Source organism: Lampetra planeri, chromosome 49 (genome assembly GCF_965212315.1).
Source record: "Lampetra planeri chromosome 49, kcLamPlan1.2.h2, whole genome shotgun sequence".
NCBI classification, from domain to species: domain Eukaryota; kingdom Metazoa; phylum Chordata; class Hyperoartia; order Petromyzontiformes; family Petromyzontidae; genus Lampetra; species Lampetra planeri.
The window spans coordinates 604,909-626,613 of record NC_136155.1 but is presented as its reverse complement, the minus strand read 5'-3'; the positions used below and the strand labels follow the sequence as shown (position 1 = coordinate 626,613).

At 52.4% G+C, this 21,705-nt stretch overlaps 1 protein-coding gene across 2 annotated transcripts in view; it reads right to left on the bottom strand.

Moving 5' to 3' along the window:
- Window positions 1–21,479, bottom strand: part of FAM163B (family with sequence similarity 163 member B) — a 43,340-nt gene extending 21,861 nt beyond the window's left edge. Inside the window, exon 1 of one of the 2 annotated variants that reach the window (XM_078616025.1) lies at window positions 20,036–21,479. The gene's annotated coding sequence lies outside the window, so the exon portion shown is untranslated. The remainder of the gene's footprint in view (window positions 1–20,035) is intronic. The other variant, XM_078616026.1, reaches the window with a different exon arrangement.
- Window positions 21,480–21,705: the final 226 nt, after the last annotated feature.

The window sequence follows — 21,705 nt, the reverse complement described above, 5'->3', positions numbered from 1 at the left end:
TCAACTGGGTTCTCAGGGGTAGTGAGTTTGTGAGCTCAGCCTGGTCATCAATGACTGCACAACATACAACAACAACAACAAAATTAGGTTCTGCACTCAGTTTGGCCACATTCCAGCTCTGAGAATGAAATATTTGTTTGACTGTCACGTGGACAATATTACTCTCATATGAGAGAGCGGGTGGACAAGTGCGAGCTTCTACTGTGTGTGGACCAGAGATCACTTAACGAGGTGATCTCAGAGGTAGCTCTGTCATATCCGTTTTCGTGGGCGATGCTCTGACACAGAGGGTTGCTTTGCGAGACATCCGAATGGATACTTTGTCCCATGACCCGACACCAATGTTGCATTTGGGATAAAATTTGGGCTAAATCACCAATACTGGCCTAGACGGACAGTTGCATCCCGAGCCGGCGAGGGATGGTAACGGAATGGAGAGGTCTCATTTCAGTAGTGGATAGTTCACGGTTGTGATGATGATGATGAAATTGATGAAAATAAAATGCTTTACTTGCAGGTTTTCAGGGTACTACCTCGCAAAAGTGATGACGGATGCTGGCGTGCCCTCGGCTCGATGAATAACGCCTCCCCGCATGATCGACGCACAGGGACGGGACGGCAGCATCTGAGTGAGAAACTAAATCTCGACGCTAAGTCAATTTTCACTTTTATTGCCCCTCGCAATCTCAACAGCGTCTGGGCGGCCCGCGTAACCGCTCGCGGCGGTGCCGCCTGCCGCTCGCCTAAGACCAGCGCTCGTTCGGCGCAATTTCTACTCCCCCACCCGCCCCCGCCAGCAGCAGCCCCCCCCCCCCCCCGCGTTTCTGTGGTTTGATCGTCGTGATTGGAGCCGACGACAGCGAGGAAGGCGATGGTGGGGAGGTGGGGGGGCGGTTCGGCCGGCTGGGCCACGGTCGCCTCGTGACCTCGTGACCTCGCAGCGACAGTCGCTCACTCCTCCCGTCCCTCCACACTCCCCGCCACTGCCCGCCGCCGTCATGGGGGCCTCGGCGCGCCGGGTGTCCCGACGTGGAGGGTCCCTTTAGCGTGCGGGGATACTCGACTCGAGCGGTCGAGCTCTCGGTCAGAGGCGACCCGGGCCACGAAGCAATAGCTCGGCGACGTGGCGGCTTACTGTGGGATTCACAGCGACCCAAATTATATAGACGCATGTGTAGGGCAAGAGGAGCCGGAAGAAAATAATCCGCACGACCACAGGGAGAGAGAATGCGCTAACCCCAAATATACAGCAGCAGCAGGCATCGTCAGGGTCGGGGTCGAACTCACGACCTCCTGCGTACCAGGCGAGGGAGACAACAAGTCCTCAGCACCACGGGCCCAGCCTCGCTGGGTTGTCCGTGCAGTCAGGAGAAAGGAGGGATGGCTACTCCAGGTCAGGGTGCACGGGCAGCCTCGGGAGGGACGCAAGAGGAAGAACGAAGGGCAGAATCTCAGATAAAAGCACAGTCTGCTGCGTGTCGACCTCGCCAAGTTTGGCATTCCCACGGCGAACTGGCGGCAGCTTGCCCACGACCATCCATCGCGGAGACAGGCAGCACGTACAGGAGTGGTGATCAGGGAGGGACAACTCTAAAAACGATTTAAGTGAAACTATTTTTTTATTTTACAAGGTCAGGCCCACTGAGCCATATAGCTCTTTTTCAAATGCTCTAAACGCGTGTTTCCAAATGTGGAGGGAAAAAACCCGGAGGACCCGGAGAAAAATCCACGCGACCACGGGGAGAGAGACACGCAAACTCCAAACATACAGGCGTCAGGGTTGAACCCACGACTTCCTGTATACCAGTCGAGGTAGTTAACATCTCGCCCCCGTGGCACCCACGCATTGGCCTCCTGCCTCAGGGCTGGCGTGTCGGAGCCAGGCTCAGGAGGCAGCGGCCGGAATCGCCTGACAAGTCCCCTGTGCAGCAGCACGAGTCTGTCCCGTGACCTTCTGCCAGCCGGTGTTCGACACTTCACGTGGCCTTAAAGTGCATATGGCCTGGCACAGGCACCGTGGTGACGTCACCACCACTTAGTGGTGAATGACGGTTGTTGTGTACACGTGTGTGTGTATACACGTGTACACGTGTGTGTGTGTGCGTACACGTGTGTGTGTATGTACACGGGCGGTCAATTGTAGGTGGCTGGCGGAGTTCCGGAGTGGTAACCTTTGTTTCCACACCAACCACGTGGCTCATGGAGGCCTGCTGATGCAGGCCTGCTCAGCGCGTTGTACAGATATTAAAATTAAACCCTCGATCTGGAGCCCCACATCTCTTCATTTCGAACGCACAACGCCGGTGAATCCATTCAGAAATCTCGCAGAGCAGTGCGATCCGTGGATCAGAGATTTATGATGTCCACAGGACCCTTCTAAAAATAAATCCTCCGAGTGGCCGCTTTGCCCTTCACGCACTCTGCCATGGAATCGTCGCATGGCAGGAGACGAGGCAACAACATTTCGTTGGCAGAGATGGGGATTTAAAACATATCAGGCAAACTTCCAAATTTTACGATGTTTTTTTTTTTTGCGCGCAGTCACCGGTGACATGGATTCAAACTCCGCACATCTCAGCGGTGGCAGCCGCATGAAAGGTCTGACCTCTCAGCCACCAATGAACACAAAGGAACTTTACGCAAGGCTCGCCCCACTTGTTCCACGACTCTGACTCGGACACTTTCTGTACTTTTTCAAATTTCGGACATTAATTATACATGGCCCGAGAGAATTAATGGTCTAGTGCACCCCACATGAATCTGTCTGCCTCTCTTCCCTCGCCTCCAAATCAGCCCTGGCTTTGCCTCCAGTTCCCCCAATAACTCAACTCCTCTCCCTCCCCCACAGTGGAACTAAAGTCTGGCCACTCACGTCAGTCCATGATCATTTACAACAAAAGGCGCGAGCTTTCACCTTGACGAAGGTGAAGGGAGATTCAGGATTAAATCCCCACAATTTTTTTTTTGCACAGCCACTGATAATGACGTCACCGTGATGTCATCGCGGCCAGGGCTACCGAAACCAACGAGCTGCGCCTTCACTTCCTTCCATCTGCCAGATCCCGTAAACCGCTGTGAGGTCGACGCTTCTAGGACCGCTCCTGCTGTCTCCCACCGACATTGTTTGCGTTTAGTTTTGTTGTCCTTCAAAAAAGAAAACTGCTGATGATGCGCATTGCATCCAGCAGCGAAACGTCGAACACAAATTGTCAACATTTTGCTTGTTTTTCAACGTTCCTCCTCCTCCTCCAGTTTACTGAAAACCGAATCGATTGGCACATCACCCACGTGGTGACTTTGTTTCATTGGCTCCGTCCGGTGTTGGAGGCTATAGATGAAAATTGGCTCTATACCGACGCTGGGGTTTAGCCCAAAATAAACGAATTACGAGTCATAACATTGGTCGTGAAAGACTGCGAATCAAATTGATACTTTAGCCATTTAGAGCGCCCTGTCCCAGGGAAGTGTCCAAATCCTCACTCTGCCAGAAAAGTCTGAAACCCAAAATCAAACCCAGAACCTCATCAGCGGCAGACCAGTGCCCTGACCTCCGAGCCAACCGGTCACCCCAATTACAAGCGGGGTTGCTTTGTTACAGAAGTGATATTGAATCAGCATCGAGCCTGTGCACGTGTCACCGTGTGATTAGAAGCCGGGTCAGTACCAACGATGACGAGCCCAGCACCCACACCACCCTAATAGTGGGAGACAGACCACGTGCTACGCCGCCGTCAGAGTTAAATGCCACGTGGCCTAATGAGCGAGCGTGCGAGGCCTGCCCACAAGACTGTGGCGGTACCCAGTTACACGGCCGGGTGGACATAGGGGGTTTTGGGGGGACTCAAGGACCTTGCCCCATTGTTTCAACTGCCTCGCTGGGAGGTCAATCCGGCGAACTCTGGACTGCAAGTCCAGTGTGCTGTTCACCATTATACCTTGGCGGTTTACCGATCTGTATTACTTGATACAGCTATCGTGCTGTGACGGTTCCACCTGAAGACGGAAGCTTGTGTTGCCTCCGAAACGTCGTGATTTTTAATTTTAATTTTATTAATTTACATTTTTTACCTACGTGACTTTACCGAAAAAACCCGAAGAATATGAATCCTTGCAGTCACGAAAGCTTCAAATCTAGAGTCAAAACCCCCGTTCACCGCGTCTTCGCGTGCACCGCTCCATAGAGGACCGCAGAACTTGGGGGGGGGGGGGGGCGACTTGCCGCCGGCTCCTCGGCGCGTGGCTGCCGCCGCTGCCGCCGCCGCCGCCCTCCGGCTCGTCTCTGCGACTCCTCCTCCTGGTTCTCCCCCCCTCTCTCTCTCTCTCCCCGCCCGAGCGAGCCGGCACTGCGCAGTGTGTCCATGACGTCACTCGCTTCGTGCAATCTCGGCGTCCGCCTGTCACATTCCTGGTTCGGGAGAGCTCGATTGACCCATCAATTTCCACCGAGTCAAATTTCCACTGGGATCCAAAAAATGAAATAAAGAGGACGCGCGAGAGGAGATTGGATTGCTTTTGGGGGGGTGGGGTGGGGGGACCCCGAACTTGGAAATAAAAAGCAAAGGCACCAATGTGTCTCGAAAAGGGAGATTCTCATCAGCGTGCACCGTACCCGCTACGCCACGCGGCACAGACTCGCCGGACGACGGCCAAGAAAACAGATCGAGAGCTGAGAAGTGCGCAAAGAAGCGTGGAGCGATGGGCGAACTGTAGAGACTCAAGACTTTGCTTCAGCGGGTGAGGCCCCATTGGGCTAAAGCAGCCCTGCGGTACAAGGACGGCCACGGGCAGAGACCGCCGGCAGTGGCGGCAGTTCCAGGGGCATTGCAGGGGCGGAATGAGACAACGCAGAGACGTCGTAATGAGCGTTAAGAAGAGTAAGAGGGCTTTCACTTAGAGGGGATGACGGCTCGCAGTTAACATCTCGGTGGCGTTGGGAAATGTCGTTTTAGCGAGCACCTATGAAGGCCGGCACGACACACGAGGGGATGGGTGACCAAAACCACGCCCGGCCGCCTTTGTCTCTCCAGTGGAGATGTTTTACACACCGCGGCTAAGTCGACTTAATCGTCACCTGTGTTGGTCGCCGGGTTCGTAGCGCAGCGTAGCGCAAACCGCGACGCTACGGCTCCCCCTGTACACATGAACACACACACACACCTGTTGTCCTCCACGTGTGTGGTCAAGCCACCGGGTGGCTCAGCGGCAGTGCGAGCGGTTCACCACCGGAGAGTTTCCAGTTCAAGCTCTGGTTGGAAGTTGACTCAGCCCATCATCCCTGCAGAGTTGATAAAATAAGCACCACTTTGTGAGGAGGTCAACAGTGATTGTTCTATGGATTATTTCGCCCCTGCCATATGAATGTGGAATTTCTACTGGCTTTGCAGGGGTGTAATCAGGAGATGAGCACCAATGCATCAATGCTCATTTGAGCAGGAAATCACTTTGGTTTGTTTTGAACATTTGTAGCCCATATTCTTTGGGTCTTTCGGTAAAGCCACGTAGATAGAAAAATAACAAAATGATCACGACGTTTCGATCGCAACACAAGCAATCGTCTTCAGCTTGGCTGAGTAAAAAGGCTCCCAGTCACGAGATTCTGAGTTCAAATCTGACTTAGGGTTATCATAAATCATAATATACACAACTATAATCATCGTCATCATCATGCCTTCAGTATCCCTAATGCTGTACAAGCACCACGTTCTGAGACCATGTGATGCAGGGATTTTTGTTTCTTCTCACGTACAGACTGGCCTGGTCCCTGCCATATGAACATGGAATTTCTACCACCACCTCACGACCATGAGTGGAGATGAGTGATATAACAAAACGCTTTGACCTTTTTCTAACACATTTACAAAAACGCAAGCACGCACGGACACTGCGCTGCACGCAAATCAAAATCTGTGGCCATGGCATCACCCAGAGTCAAGAATGCAGCACATTCATCATCAATGAAACAGCCTGCAAGGAGCAACCTTAAGGGGTGACGTTTCAAGCAATGGCCCATCTTCACATGACATAGATCAACAACACAGAGTGTCACAACAAATGTGCTTCATCACGTGGTAAAATGGCCAAAACGTTGTCTACTGCAGTACATTTATTTATTTTCCCCCTTTATTGGCGGTGTTATTGACGAACGTGTTGAAATTATTTTGTGCTTACACATCAAGAAATCATGACCTGCGGTCAGCGTGTGTGTGCGTGTTTGCGTATTACGTGCGTGCACGCGCGCGTGTGTGTTTGTGTGTGTAGCAGATGTAAAGTATTCATTTGGAGAGGATTTGGGTTTGTGCACAAATACACCTCGACATTCGCCAGATGCCGCTCACAGATTAGGGACTTATCCCACGCAGATAGAGAGAGGGAGAGAGACACACACACACATGGCACTCACGCACACACGGCACTCACGCACACAGACACGCACACAGACACACACACACAGACACACACACACAGACACACACACACACAGACACACACAGACAACAACAACCGCCATTCGCCACTAAGTGGCGGTGACGCCACCACGACGCTTGTGCCAGGTCATGTGCACCTTGAGGCCACGTGAAGTGTCGAACGCCCGCTGGCAGGAGGTCACGGGGCAGACCCAGGTGCCACGGGTCGACTGACTGAGATGACCGAGATGACTGGCTGATGCACCACCTGTGCCACCTACTTTGCCAACTTGCTGTGCTTTAGCCACCCGGCGCTCCGCTCGTTGTTGTGAGCGTCGCTCCTCCGCCCTCCGTTGTTTTTGGAGGGCGACTGCCTCCAACTGCCCAGTAGCGTCCTTCACGAGCCTCCTCCACTGAGGCCGATCTTGACACCGCTGGTACCGGTCATCGGCAAGTCCACTCAGCTCCACGTCCTCCTGTGCCACATCACTCTATCTCTTCTCTAGCCCGTGCCGCGCCCGTTTAGCCCCCTCGATCCGGCCGAACAAAAGCTGTTTAGGCATGCGGTGGCTGGGCATACGGGCAACATGACCCAGCCAACGCAGCCTTGCCTGCCGGAGGAGCTCACCGATGGGACTTTGCCCAGGATGGATCGTAGGCAGGCCAGCCTAAATGTTTCTAACCGGCGTAGATGCTCCATTAGGGGGGTCCACGTTTCGCAAGCGTAGAGAAGGGAGGGAATGATTGTGGCCGAGAAGACCTGAAGCTTCGTACGGAGCGACAGACCAGGTAGCTTCCACACAGCGTTACGCAACCGATTAAAATATATTGCCGCTCGACTGATTCAGAGTGAGACCTCTGCTGTTAAACTGGAGCAGGTCATAAGCACACTGCCCAGGTATGGGAAACTCTCCACTATCTCCACAACATCCCCATCACCGATTGGGAGTTGTGGGAGTGGAGTGTCCGATGGTACAAAATACCCAGGCAGGTACTTCGTTTTGGTGGGGCTGATGGTAAGGCCCCACCTCTTAGTGGCACTCTCCAGTCTCAGCAGCAGCGTCTCCAACTCTGAATGAGCAGCTATTACCAAATCATCGGCATACATAACGTGGTTGACCAATAGGGAGCCATCCCTTGATCGCACCCGGGCATCAATCAGCCTCCCATTATATCTGTACCAAATGGAAATTCCCCCGGTACAGCTATTGAAGGCTTCCCGAACTACATGGTCAAAATAGATGTTAAATAATGTGGGAGCCAGAGGACATCCCTGTCGCAACCCAAGGTGTACAGGGAATGGCTCTGACTCCCGGCCACGTAGTTTTACCCGGGCCCTCTCACCATCATGACACACACACAGACACACACAGACACACACATACATACATACAGACACACACAGACACACACACAGACACACACAGACACAAAGACAGACACACACACACACCTGCGAGCTCCGCGCATCATTGATCGCTAGCCTGCCTTGCCGTACCCTGCAGCAGGGGGCCGGGGGGGAAGGAAGTGGGGGGGCCTGTGGGTGGGGGGGTGGTGGTGGTGGGGGTGGTGGTGGTAGGGTGGTGGTGGGTGGTGGTGGGGGGGTCCTGTGAGTGGGGGGCTGGTGGTGGTGGTGGTGGGGGGGTGGAGGTGGAGGGGTGGTGGTGGGGGTGGTGGTGGGTGGTGGTGGTGGGGGGGGTGGTGGTGGGGGGGGTGGTGGGGGGGGTGGGTGGGGGGGTGGTGGTGGGCGTGGTGGTGGGCGTGGTGGTGGGGGGGGGTGGTGGGGGTGGTGGTGGGGGGGGGGGGGTGGTGGTGGGGGTGGTGGTGGGGGGGGGGGGTGGTGGTGGTGGGGGGGGTGGTGGTGGTGGTGGGGTGGTGGGGGTGGTGGTGGTGGGGTGGTGGGTGGTGGGGGGTGGTGGTGGTGGGGTGGTGGGTGGTGGGGGGGGTGGTGGGTGGTGGGGGGGGTGGTGGTGGTGGGGGGGGTGGTGGTGCTGGGGGGGGTGGTGGTGGGGGTGGTGGTGGGGGGGGATGGTGGTGGGGGGGGATGGTGGTGGGGGTGGGTGGTGACAGTGACGGCCCCTGGAGCGAAGTGGACGAGGGGAGTGGAGACGGCGCCCGCTGGGCCCAGACGGCGCCGTTGAGACGGAGAGAGCCGTGGGGCCGACATCGTTGTTGTTGTTGTTATTATAGTTATTATTGATATTATCATTATTATTCTAGTTATTATTGTTGTTGATAATCACGCCGCTTGTGTACCCAGGAAAAGGCTCGCAGAGTCTCAAGACTCTTCTTCTTCTTCTCAGGAGGGCCCTGCCACGTTTGTTTGTCATTTACAAAAAAAGCCACCACTGCCATCATCGTTACCGTCATCATCAGGAGCATAAATATCACCATGAAATAACCGCTACCATCATCATCTTCAGTAGCAGCAAGCAATGTCACCACCAACAAACCACCTCATGTCTACCATCATCAGTAGCAGTAGCAACAACAGCATCATTACCACCATCAATCCACCACTACCATCAGCAGCAGCAATATTTATCCTCACTACCATCCACCATCATCATCATCATCATCAAAAGTATCATCACCACGATGATGATCATCAGCAGCATTATCAACATCGCGACCATCACCACGATCATCAACAGCACCACCACCACCGTCATCCGTTGGAGCAACAGGATCATCATTGTGGTCATCAGCAGTAGCAACGATCATTTTCAGGAGCGGCGACACCACCTATCCACCACTGCCATCAGCAGCAGAATATCATCAACAGCAGCAGCAGCATCAGCAGAATATCATCATCAGCAGCACCAACAACGATCGCACACAACGCTGATCCTAGTGACCACAAAAGTGGCCTCGCACCTTCTACTGCCCTCCGGGGCCTTTAAAGACCCCGTGACGTGAGCGGAAGGGAGAAGGGGCCACTGGGTGCAAACGTCGCGGTGCAAATTTTGAAAATTTAGAGAGAGAAAAAATTAGCTGCAAATTACTTGATTTGTATCAAGCGCAGGAGACAACATCGCCCCATACTGTGACACTCCTGTCGGCTGTGTCTGTAAAATGTGCGTGACATAGCCCTGCTCTGCAAGAGTGCCGCGAACACCAACTGGACTGAATTGCTATTATTTCGTGTCTGTTATGTAATGTGTGTGGATTGTATGTTTACAATGTGCAATGTACGTGCAGTGGTGATGATGATGATGATGACCATAATGGAGGGATACTCTGTCGTGATGAAAGCATGCTTAGAAACGTGCGTTTCTAGTAGTTGACTGCTCTCCGTTTACACATGCATCGCCGCTCCGTTGTGGGCTATCATTCGTGACGGACACGTCGCTTCTGCAAAAACAGCGATATAGCTCAGTGGGCCTTACCTGGTAATACAAAACACGGTTTCATAGTTTAGTTTATAGAAAAAACTGCAGTCCCAAGGCAGATCGTTGAAAGATGCCAGCAAAGGGACTAAATTCACAAAACAAAATAATTTTAAGTCCTGAGATGAGATGCCACTCCCCATTGGGATATTTTTGTGTTACGATTTCGACTTACGGAATGAAGTCGACATCACAATTAAGCTACAAGAAACCCGATGAGCCAGGAGGCTCTTCTTTCACACGTGTCCACAGACTAATCATAATTACAGCTTCCAGAGCCCCCTTTCAGGAAACCTCAAGGCGCTTTAGTCCAGATGCAGACGGCACGAGTTGAAGCGATGTACATCACGTGGATGTAAACAAAACACGAATGGTAATTTATTTGTGTTAAAATGCAAATCATCCAGACCCCCTCCCGTCTTCCCGAGGCCTTGTAAACTTCTGAAGATCTGAGCAATCACGGGACACGGTGCTGCACATTTTATTAAACTGGCTTCCAGTTTGGCTTCCAGTTTAATAAACAAAAAATACTTGTACGCATTTTAAATTTCCATCTCTCTCACGTGGGGTTTAATCTTACACGGCACTTCAATTTCCTCCCGCACACAGAATATGACACTGACCAAGACGTGAGAAACAAAAAAACGAATTGGCCAAACAGTGACGACGACATTCTCCAGCCACCCCAACACAGGGACCCCCCTCCTGAGGCCGGGGGCCTTGAGACTCCGCGAGGCTTTGCTCTACAAATAATGATTTCTACAAATAATGATGCCATCAAATGTAGAGCCCCATTGTCAGTCCACTGCTACATGAAAGCCTCACCATTAAAACAGTGCTGGACTGCGTTCCACATAAAATTAACCGGTTTGCTGAGCTCAAATGTCCAAACCGTCAAGCAGACAGCAACAATGAGCTCTGTTATGAAGATCTGTAAGGAATGAGAATAAATGCGTTTCTTGAATTCGGTAAAGGTCATCTGTGGCCGGAGATACAAACTCGGATGGCTGAGTTCACGGCGCAGTACCAACCCCCTGGACAAACAAAGAACCGATGTATGTATCGACAGGCTGTGTCTGCAACTCCCTTGCGCGTGAAAACACGAGGTAACAATGGACTCGCGCTTGGGAGATTCACTCCGAGGCATTCCTAACGAGCTTCAATAAACCAACTGTTGCGGGATGCGTCATTAGCGAGTCCAATTAATTTGGACTCGCTAATGTACGATGCACTTAATTTTGATATATATATTCATGTCGTGTGCAAATTGTTCGGTCTTGATTAGCAACAGTTGAATACATCTGAAGCAGAGGCATTGGCTGCCCATCTGCGCAGTATCAAGTCGAGTCTGTTGCAAAAGCACTGAGCTGCTACTGCCAAGATCCTGGATTCCCATTTGGGTTGCAGTCGCCTGTGGTTATGCCGGGTTGTTACGTACGTATGTTGAACTTCTTTCGCATCGTATGAAGCCAACCGTGCTAATCGGAGATGTCGTGAGTTGATATTCTAAGCCCTGCGAAAACCACGTTGAGAACTGTCGAGCAGACTGATTGGTTAATAGGATTATGATACGACAGTTTTTTTTGTCTGATGATGCTATTTGTTAATGGTGAAGATCTTGCTGCTGATGTTTCGTCCCATCCACACTCTGTTCAACCACAACACTCCTGCTCACCCACTCACCCAGTCACTTGCCCACCCACTCACCCACCCGCTCACTCAGCCACTCGCTCACTCAACCACTCGCCCATCTACTCACTCGCCCACCCACTCACCCGCCCACCCACTCACCCACCCACCCACTCACTGACACACCAATCCTCCAGCTCACTCACTCACCCACCCACCTACTCACTCACACATCCATCCTCCCGCTCACTCACCCACTTGCTCACCCACCCACCCGCACCACAGCTCACGACGTTTCGTTCCACCATCATCTTTTCCCAAGCTCTTGTAATAATAACAATCTTGCTCGATTCAAGAAACGAGTGGCACTCTTATCGATTACAACTTCACAATCGCTGCTTGTTGCTGGCCACGTCGTATTTTGGGGCCTTTAATTCTGTGCTCAGCAACCTTGACACAAAAAAAGACCGTACAAAAAAACCCTTAATGTTAATTACTATTTCGTTTGTCACCGAATTTAATATTATACTCGAATGACGGATACATTTGTTGGTTTGGTTGCCCTGCTATGGAGGTGACAGACACTTATAGGCGTCTGCTGTGGGGGTGACGGGCGCCTCGGGTGAATACGAGGCAATGCAGAAAGGGACCTTGGGAGGAGGTCTCTGACGTCACCTTCCAGAGGACATCCTCTGCGCTGAAATGGCGCATTGCTTTCTGGGACGTTTTGTCTCCTGAAAACACGAGAAATGTTAACTACCTCGCCTGGTGCACAGGGGGTCGTGAGTTAAATCCCGACCCTTGACGTCTGTATATTTGGAGCTTGCGGTGTCTCTCTCTCTCTCTCTCCCTGTGGTAGCTTGGGTGTTTCTCTGGATCCTCCGGTTTTTCCCTCCACATTTAGAATCAACATCACGCATTTAGAGTATTTGCAGCTATAAATGTCCACACGATGCTAAGCCACTTCGTTGAGCTATCATTTGCAGCCAGGTCGCTTCTAAAAAAGAGCTGTACAGCTCAGTGGGCCTTACTTGGTAAAAAAAAAACTAGTTTGTAGTTTTTTTTATAAAAAAAAATTGGATAAAACAATTGTATTACCGCTGGGGTGAATCATCTCAGAGTTAGGGTTATAGTTCAAATTAGGATTTGCTCAGTGGTCAGAGCTTGCCGTAGAGCGAGTTTGCCCAGAGCCAATGGTTTCATTTTTCCCTTCAGGCACCTGGAAAGTTTTATATGGAATTACCAAAGCATGCCTTCACTTAGAAAATGTAAATGAATGACCCTGTGACTTCGCTGTAAGATGTAGGAATCGTATCAGGGGTTAGCTTAAGAACTGTCACCCTGTCACAGCACACCGGTGTGTAGGAGAGCAAATCCACAACGTTTTAGATGTTGTGTTTGTAAATGTTGTGGATTTTCTCTCCAACACACCGGTTAGTGCTGTACTAGTGACGAATTGGCATGTTCTGTTTACGTGACAAACCTTACTAGTTGACTGTGTCGGGTGGTGGCGGGTTTAACGACACTTTTATATATTTACGCGATCTAACCCCCCAAAGAAACCTGTATTATGAATCGTAATAATATTACAGTCCAACGCCTACGTTTCATGTCATTCGTAAATATTCACATTCACCTCGTCTCTTGTAATTGTTTCTGTAAAGATATCTGTTGTCCGCAAAACAAACAAACACAAATGAACACCCCGCGAGCAAGTGTACCCCCTCCTCCTGCCGCCGCTGTGGCTCGCAGTGCCAACGGCGTGGGCAGCTTCAAGCTCACGTGGCTGTCGGCCCCGTCTCACGGAGTTCGTGTTCAATGCCGCACGGGGCAGAAGCAGGAATTAATTTGCCGGCCGAGTCAACCTTGAGGAGGGGGAGTGGGTTGGGGGGAGGGCTGCCCAAGGCAAAGCGAGGTGCTAATTGGACACTGGTGATGTGTACCGTGGCCAGAGGTCGACCCCAGGTTACCCAGATTGCAGCGCAGTGTGTCAACCGCCATCTATCACTACCCACAAATATAAAATAAGATCCCAAGCACGGCCTCATCGGCTGTTGTTGGCCAAGTGCTGTTATCAGGCGCCAATTACGGCTGGCATGGTGCACCGAGTCGGTGATGTGGACAGCAGCAAGCCCAGACGCATATATCTCCGCAGGTATTCATAAAAGGCTGAGTCTACCTAGGGGAGGCCAAGAACCGGTTAAGATAGTCGTCACCGGTGTTGGCCGTGAGCGAGAATCGAACCCGGGTCGCCGGGTTCGTAGCGCAGCGTAGTGCTAACCGCTACATCACCGCTCCCCCACACTCACACTCAAAGACAAATGTCCCCAAAGTGCTGTTTGCGAGCACCTATGAACACACCAGGCAGGCACACCACACACAGGCAGGCACACACGCAGATATGCACACACGCCGTCTGCATGCATGCGCTCACGTGTGCATCGCTCACGAACGTCCGTCTCTGGAGAGTTTCACAGCATGGGGCATGCGCGTAGAAATGGGGGCCTAGCGCGTGGTGGTGGTGGTGATGATGATGGTTGATGGTGATGATGGTGATGGTTGATGGTGATGATGGTGGTGGTGATAATGATTGATGGTGATGATGGTGGGGGTGGTGATGGTTGATGGTGGTGGTGGTGATGGTTGATGGTGATGATGGTGATGGTTGATGGTGATGATGGTGGTGATGATGATGGTGGTGGTGGTGATGGTTGATGGTGATGATGGTTGATGGTGGTGGTGGTGATGGTTGATGGTGATGATGGTGATGGTTGATGGTGATGATGGTGGTGATGATGATGGTGGTGGTGGTGATGGTTGATGGTGATGATGGTTGATGGTGATGATGGTGATGGTTTATGGTGATGATGGTGGTGATGATGATTGATGGCGATGATGGTGGTGGTGGTGACGGTTGATGGTGATGGTGATAGTTCATGGTGGTGATGGTGGTGATGGTGGTGATGATGGTTGATGGTGATGTTGGTGATGGTGGTGATGATGGTTCATGGCCCGGGTAACACGACACCACTCTAGACCACTCTAGACATGCAGCAGAAGTTGACGGCAGAGAGCAAGTGGGGTTCAGAAACATATTTTGAAGTATTTTTTTTGGCAATTCAATCCCGCTCGCGATATCGCCACATCACGAGACGAGGCTGACATTTGGATCTCCCGCAGAGCTGTCACAAACCGTGTTAGACAGCGGCCCACGAAAGTGGGAGTCATAGAACTACCGTTGAGGACTCCGAATTCGAGCCCAGAATCTCAGCGGTGTCAGCAGCTCTGTGCTCTGATCTCTGAACCATCGCTGCCACCCTCGTCTCTGCAGACGCCTAAGCGTGATGCCCTGGGGGCTCGTGTTGCTCCACGTGTCACACACTCCTTCTAAATAACGATCGGCTCGCAAATGCCGCTGTGGCTCAGGAACTGGAGGACTGAGCGAGCACCGCTGAGATTCTGGGTTCAAATGGAGGATCTCAGTGGTAGTTCTGCGATTAAAACGAACGTTCGCACAGATCCGAATCAGAATATGTTTTGAGACTGCAGGAGGAATCCGATGAGCTGTAAAGCTCTTTACTCACAGATGTCCAGTAGGGGCGGTTCAGAACGTTACAAAAACAAACAATAGAAAACACAGGAGTGGAAAGTATAGAAACGGTAAACAAGTCGCTAAACAAAAATAGAAATAAAACTAGACGATGTTTTATTTTAGTTGATGCTCTCAGCCTGATGCCGAGGGATTTCACGACAAAAAAGAAGCTGCATTCAATTTGGGTTGCCACTTGAGTTGTGTAAATTCCAGCTCTTGAGAATAAAACAAATTCACATTAGTTTGACTTTCATTGTTTTTACGCAATTTGCAAAACGCACAACTGGAAACCACAAACCAGTGGGCAGGCAGCCAGAGCTGTTGCTGCCAACACTTGCCCAAGCTCTGTGGTTCTCTATTTGGATGTTTGGCCAGCTCCAACTTCCCACGCAACACCATCATCAGCTCCGCGACTTCCCAGTCCTGCGAGAGCTCCCCATCGACACGCCCCCCCACACCACGTGACGGGCAGAGGAGTGAAAATGGAAGCAAATTGAGAAAGCACAAAATACTTTTATATTTTTAGAAAGGCTAAACGTCCCAAAGCAGGATCTTCCTGAAAGGTGTTTTTAGACTCGGCCAGGCTCTCAGATAAACGACGTCACTGTGTTTTGTCCATTACACAAAGCACATTGTGCAACATTATGCACTGCCGTTGCCACTTGTCCAGATCTGACCTGGAGTCCGTGGATTTGCAGCTTCTGTTGTGTTCGGGTGGCAGGAATGAATGTTCACCCCAGACACGCCCCCTTCTAGCGAGTCGTGATCAGAGGTCGCAACCGGGAACCCGATACCCGTACCCTACCCGATACCCGGCTACCCGTAACCGGCCGGGTACGGGTACCCGTTTGCGACCCTGGTGCGGCCGGGTACGGGTAGACTGTGAGTCACTGGTGAGTCACCGTTTGTCACTCATTTCCCAACGTCTTGTCTCTTCTCACAATTCAAGTTCCTAGAATCAACCCACCCGCGCCTGCAACATGGCTTCATCCCAGAGGTCGCAATCGGGTACCCGATACTCGTACCCTACCCGTACCCGGCCGGGTACGGGTAGGGTACGGGTACCCGTTTGCGACCCTGGTGCGGCCGGGTACGGGTACGGGTAAGGAATCAAAACCCGTTTGCGACCTCTGGTCGTGACGCAACTTGCCCATCCCCGCGATTACCCTCCAGGCCGACAGGTGGCACCCTGTCATTGGTGTACTCGGCTGAAATTAAGCCTTGTGCACATCACCGCCCAACATGTCGACCTTGCTACCCACTCAGCGGGTAATGTTTATGTCTGTAATCACGTTAATGTGTTCGTGACTCTCTCAGTGTGTCAGCCGTAGCACTCGAGAGTAACTCATTGGACTGGGTTGATGATCCCTCGTGACCAGAATAAACCGGGGACCTATGGCATTGAATTTAGACCTTTGGTGACCGATGACCTTTCAGAACGAGCCCTTCCTCAACTCTGCACAATGACAATGGTTCAGGGTGTTGTAACCGACAGACGCGCACATGGTCAAATGACGTCTTGTTGCGTCGCGTTGCCGATCGGGGTCGCCACCTCTTCCGCTGCGGAGAAAACCTCGGCACGTCTCTCGGCCTGGGTCTATCAACACCGCGCAGTCTCCCGTCATAAAGTTAAGCACAATACCGGCACCAGATCCCGGTCTAAATGGATCGCTGCCACCTGACACACAGACGCCAATTCCCCACGATGTACAGGGTCAAACCCAGACAAGCTGGCGGCCCTCGTGACAAGGCAGCCGTGACAACATCGGTGCCACCGCCATCCCCATCTCACCCCTCCGTAGGCCCTGACCTGTCGACCCTTCGCACGGTGACCACAATCACAACTCGCCCCCCTCACCTGGCACTCGCCCCTCAGCGGACACAACGCCGCCACTCACTCGATTGACGCACACTCGCAAAACACACAACTCACCCCCACTCACCTGGCACTACACACTCACCTCACCAATCTCTCACCTGACACCACTCACCAGATACTCACCACTCACCTGGCAACACATTGCCCATCTCACACCAGTCATCGCCACTCGCTTCTCCATTACAGTTTGGGACAACGCGTAAAGGTTTCACTTCTGGTACTTTGTAGACGATCAACGCGTTCTGGAAAAAAACTCCAAGAACATTTCAGATTCATCCGAAATTGTGACGTCACGGGAAAGTGACGTCACGCCCAATGCCAACAGACACGTCACTTTTGTTATCACGAAGACATGTTAATTACAAAACGGGAATAATTCGATAATCCGAATATTTGATAAAAAGATTACAAAGTTATTTGTAAAAATTCCGAAGCAAAGCCCGACTATACTCAACACATTCATCAATAACACGGTGGCCTCAAAATGGAAAATATAAGAGGTGACGTTTCGGGCAATTACCCTTCTTCATTGCCCCGACGTAGAAAAGGTGCCGCTCGTGTCACGATGAGGATGGCGCCCTTCGTCCAGCAGGCGGCGCGTCACTCAATGCGATGACCACTTTGGCCTTTTAAAATAATTTACTGCATTAGGTCAAAAGCCATAGGTCGTACAGAGGTCAAATTCAACACCGAAGATTCCTGGATTATTCTGGTCAAAACAAGAGGGCTCAATTTAGCTCCTCCCAACTCCATCATTCACCCTTCTGAACTATTTTTATTTTTACCACGAAGGGCCCACTGAGCAGTATTGCTCTTTTTCAGAAGCGACCTGGCCACAAATGACAGCTCAACTTAGTGGCTTATCACGTGGACATTTAAACCAGCCAGAAACTCTGAACGCATGTTTCTAAATGTGGAGGGGAAAACCAGAGGACCCGGAGAAAAATCCACACGACCATGGAGAGAGAGACACGCAAACTCCAAATATACAGCAGGCATCTGGGTCGGGATCGGACCCAAGACCGCATGTATACGAGGGGAGGTAGTTAACATCTCGCCTCAATCACAGTCCACTAACTGGGCCCCAGGTTTGTTGATGAGAGTCACGGTCACTCGTCGTACACAGATCATCTTCCTGCAGCGTCTGGCAGGTAAAGCACAAAAGTGATGCCGTGGAAGTGACGTCACTTCGACATCACATTCCAGATCATTCTGAACTAGTTGTTTTTCTTCAGATAATTAAAAATGTCGTATCCACGCAATGGACAAAGAGCTCCCGTGTAGCATGAACAGACTGTTGGGCCAAGTGCTGTACTCGTGTGCACAGACACGAGCTATTCGCCTGGCCAGTTCCTGCAAACTAAATTATTTCACGACGCCATCTCCATGCAAAACGTAGCCTCGAATGCATTCTCGCCCATCGGCCATCGACCCTTGGGGTGAAAATCTTCTGCCCAACTCCATTTTTCTTAACAGTCAAAACGATGTAATGTCAACCTGCGTATGTTGTCTAATTCCACGTGTTCCTCGCTGTAGCTAAGCAGCGTCATCCCAGCTTCGTTGCCCACTTGTAAGATGCTGTGGTCGATGACACATCGTCGTGGTCAATGTCCAAGTTTCTGATCCAAATCTCACAAGCTGATGATACTGTTACCCACGCAAGTATTCAACACAAACCACACACCCCCTAGACAACGACTACTCCTCACCCGTGTCGCCTGTCAGCAGCCTGTGGTGGCAAGTGCTGTGGTGAGCCTGCAGCACCTAAGAAGGCCAACACGGGACACGAGGGAGTGGCGTTGCCAATAGCACGTCCACGGCCGCCTTTGTCTCCCCAGTGCTGTTTAAACACCGTGCCAGGTTCTCGTTTAAGGCTGAGTTAGCCTAAGAGAGGCCCACAACCGGTTCAATCAAAATACTCGTCAGAATGGGAATCTTTATTTGGACTGCTGGAATCCGATGAGCTCTGAAGCTGTTTTTCACAGACGTCAAATATTTGCAATAGTTATGGGTCATCGCAGACACAACACGATACCCACAACACACACGGACACACATGCACCATACTGTGCACGCATATATTACACACAGATACAATAACACGCACACAATATGCATATCAGCACACATGCAGAAACATACTTTACAGGGAAAACATACAATGCAAACACAGACTCACATTACACCCAAATAGACACAACGCACAGTGCTCACACGCAGTCACACAAAGTACACCGGTCCACAGACACGAGCCGCATGGAGACAGGCACACAGACTCACAGTCGGCACATACAAGACACACAGACCGTGCGTACCACACACGGACCACACACAGACAGATGGCAATCAGACAGACAGATGTCAATCACACAGACACACAGTCGGCACATACAAGACACACAGACCGTGCGTACCACACACGGACCACACATAGACAGATGTCAATCACACCGACAGATGTCAATCACACAGACAGATGTCAATCACACAGACACACCAAATACAAAGACACAATACGCTGCTGATACAGGACAACACGTACCGCTAAGAATACACAATTACATACAAAGACAAAGATCCCCCCTCCGTCCCTGTAGCCTACACAGATTGTCGGGGCAAGTGCTGTTAGCGAGCACCTACCAAGGCCAGCGCACTAGGGGTGGGGTAGCCAGCACCACGCCCGGCCGCCTTTGTCTCCCCAGTGGCGATGTTTATACAGCGCACCAGAGACTCATTGGATGCAGTCGACCTTCATATACAAACACATACCAACGTGTAGCAATTCTTTCGCACCGTACGTAGCCGACCGTACGAGACGTACATACAACCCCCTTGTCCACACAAACGCGCACACACCACCACCCAAATCGCATTAGACACACACACGCACGTTCATATAGGAATCTTCGTTTTTAGATGCGAGATTTAAAAAATGCATCATCTCAATCCAAGCTGAAACCGCGACTGCCCAGTACAAAGGGCATCGTCTGCATGGTCCGACTCCACACACACACACAAGGACTGCGTGTGCCCTGTGTGCGCGCGCGTGTACAGCAGCAGCAGCATCGCGGGGTGGGTGACAGGGGAAGAGGCGAGAGGGGAAGAGGCGAGAGCGAGACGAGGAGGATGATTCTCTCCTTACCCGGAGCAGCATCTCGCGCGCTCTCTTAGCTCTGCGACATCCCGGAGCCAGAGACGAACGCGTCACGTGACGCACGCGGGGGTCTCGGAATCAGCACTCACATCGCAGCTGCAGCAGGGGCAGCAGCTGTAGCTGCAGCAGTGCGTGTGGGTGCTGCTGCACGCGGCACCAGCAGCACCACCACCGCCGTCGTCATCGTCGTCATCATCGGCAGCATTTCCCCTCTCCCGACACGCGCCGCGTGTGTCCGTGTGCACCTTTGTCCTGATGATGGAATGCGGCGGGCGGCGTTGCTGCTGCTGCTCTCTAATTCCAGTCCAATGGCGCGAGCGAGTCAACGTCGCAGATGCATCCGTCCGGCTCACGCGCTGCCGATTTCACGCGGTGATGATTGAACACGAGACATTCATTCGCCTTAAACTTTCGCCGCGTTGTGCCGCGCCTGTGTGTGTGTGTGTATTTATACACACACACACACACAACAATAGGAATTATAATGCTCCTGAAATAGTCTGCAGGGTTTTTTTGTGGGTGAGTTTTCGCAGATATCCCCTTTTAGATCGCCGGGTTCATCACGACTTCATCCAGTGGGAGACGTCGACATCACCCTCCTGCTGGGCGCTGCTGCTGCTGATGATGTTGTTGTTGCTGATGATGATGTTGTTGCTGATGATGTTGATGGTTTCGATGTTGCTGATGATATTGATGGTGTCGATGTCCACACGTTTCCTGTGTGCACGGCGTCTTCTTGTCCGAACGGCCGCTTCGATGCAATCCTCTCGTGTCTCTCGTGTCTCTCTCTCTCTCGTCTCGTCTCTCTCGTCTCGTCTCTCTCGTCTCGTCTCGTCTCTCGACGTCTCTCGCGGGCGCCGTGAGACGGCACCTCGCACCTCGCCCAGCCTCACTCAGCCAGTGCGCGCGATGGCGGAGCCTGCGACCTGGGAGCCTCCCCAGCGTCCAAGACGACGACGACTCGAGGCGGACGACTGTGTGCAGGATGACGACTGTGTGCAGGATGTCTGCCGCTAGCTCGCAGCGGGGGGGCAGCGGGGGGGCAGCGGGGGGGGGGTGCAGCGGTGCCTCCCCAGCACCAGCACGGCCGTTCACGGCTTGCACGCTCGCAGCAGCAGCACCACCACTTGCAGCACCACCACTAGCAGCAGAACCACCACCACCACCAGCACCACCACTAGCAGCACCACCACAAGCACCACCACCACCAGCAGCACCACCAGCACCACCAGCAGCAGAACCACCACTACCACCAGCAGCACCACCAGCACCACCACCACCACCAGCAGCAGCACCACCAGCGCCACCAGCAGCAGCACCACCAGCAGCAGCAGCGCGTCTCTGTGTCCCTACCGCCCGTCTCGCCGCACGCTGAGCGGGATGCGTCTCCACTGCGCCTCGACTCGCGGCGATGCAGGGAGGTGCAGGGAGGTGCCCCCGGTGCTGGTTGGGTGGGACCCGAGTCGGGGGTGGGGAGCAGAGGGATGGGGCTGAGCCCGTCGTGCTGGGGGTGGTTCGATGTGGGGGGGGGGGGGTGGAGGAGAAGGGGTGGGGTGAGCGGGGTGAGTGCGGGGATGGATTGGTCCGTTGGTGGATGGGGTGAGTGGAGGGGTGGTGAGCGGAGAGGAGGGTCGCTGGGTGGAGGAGAGGGTTGGGGT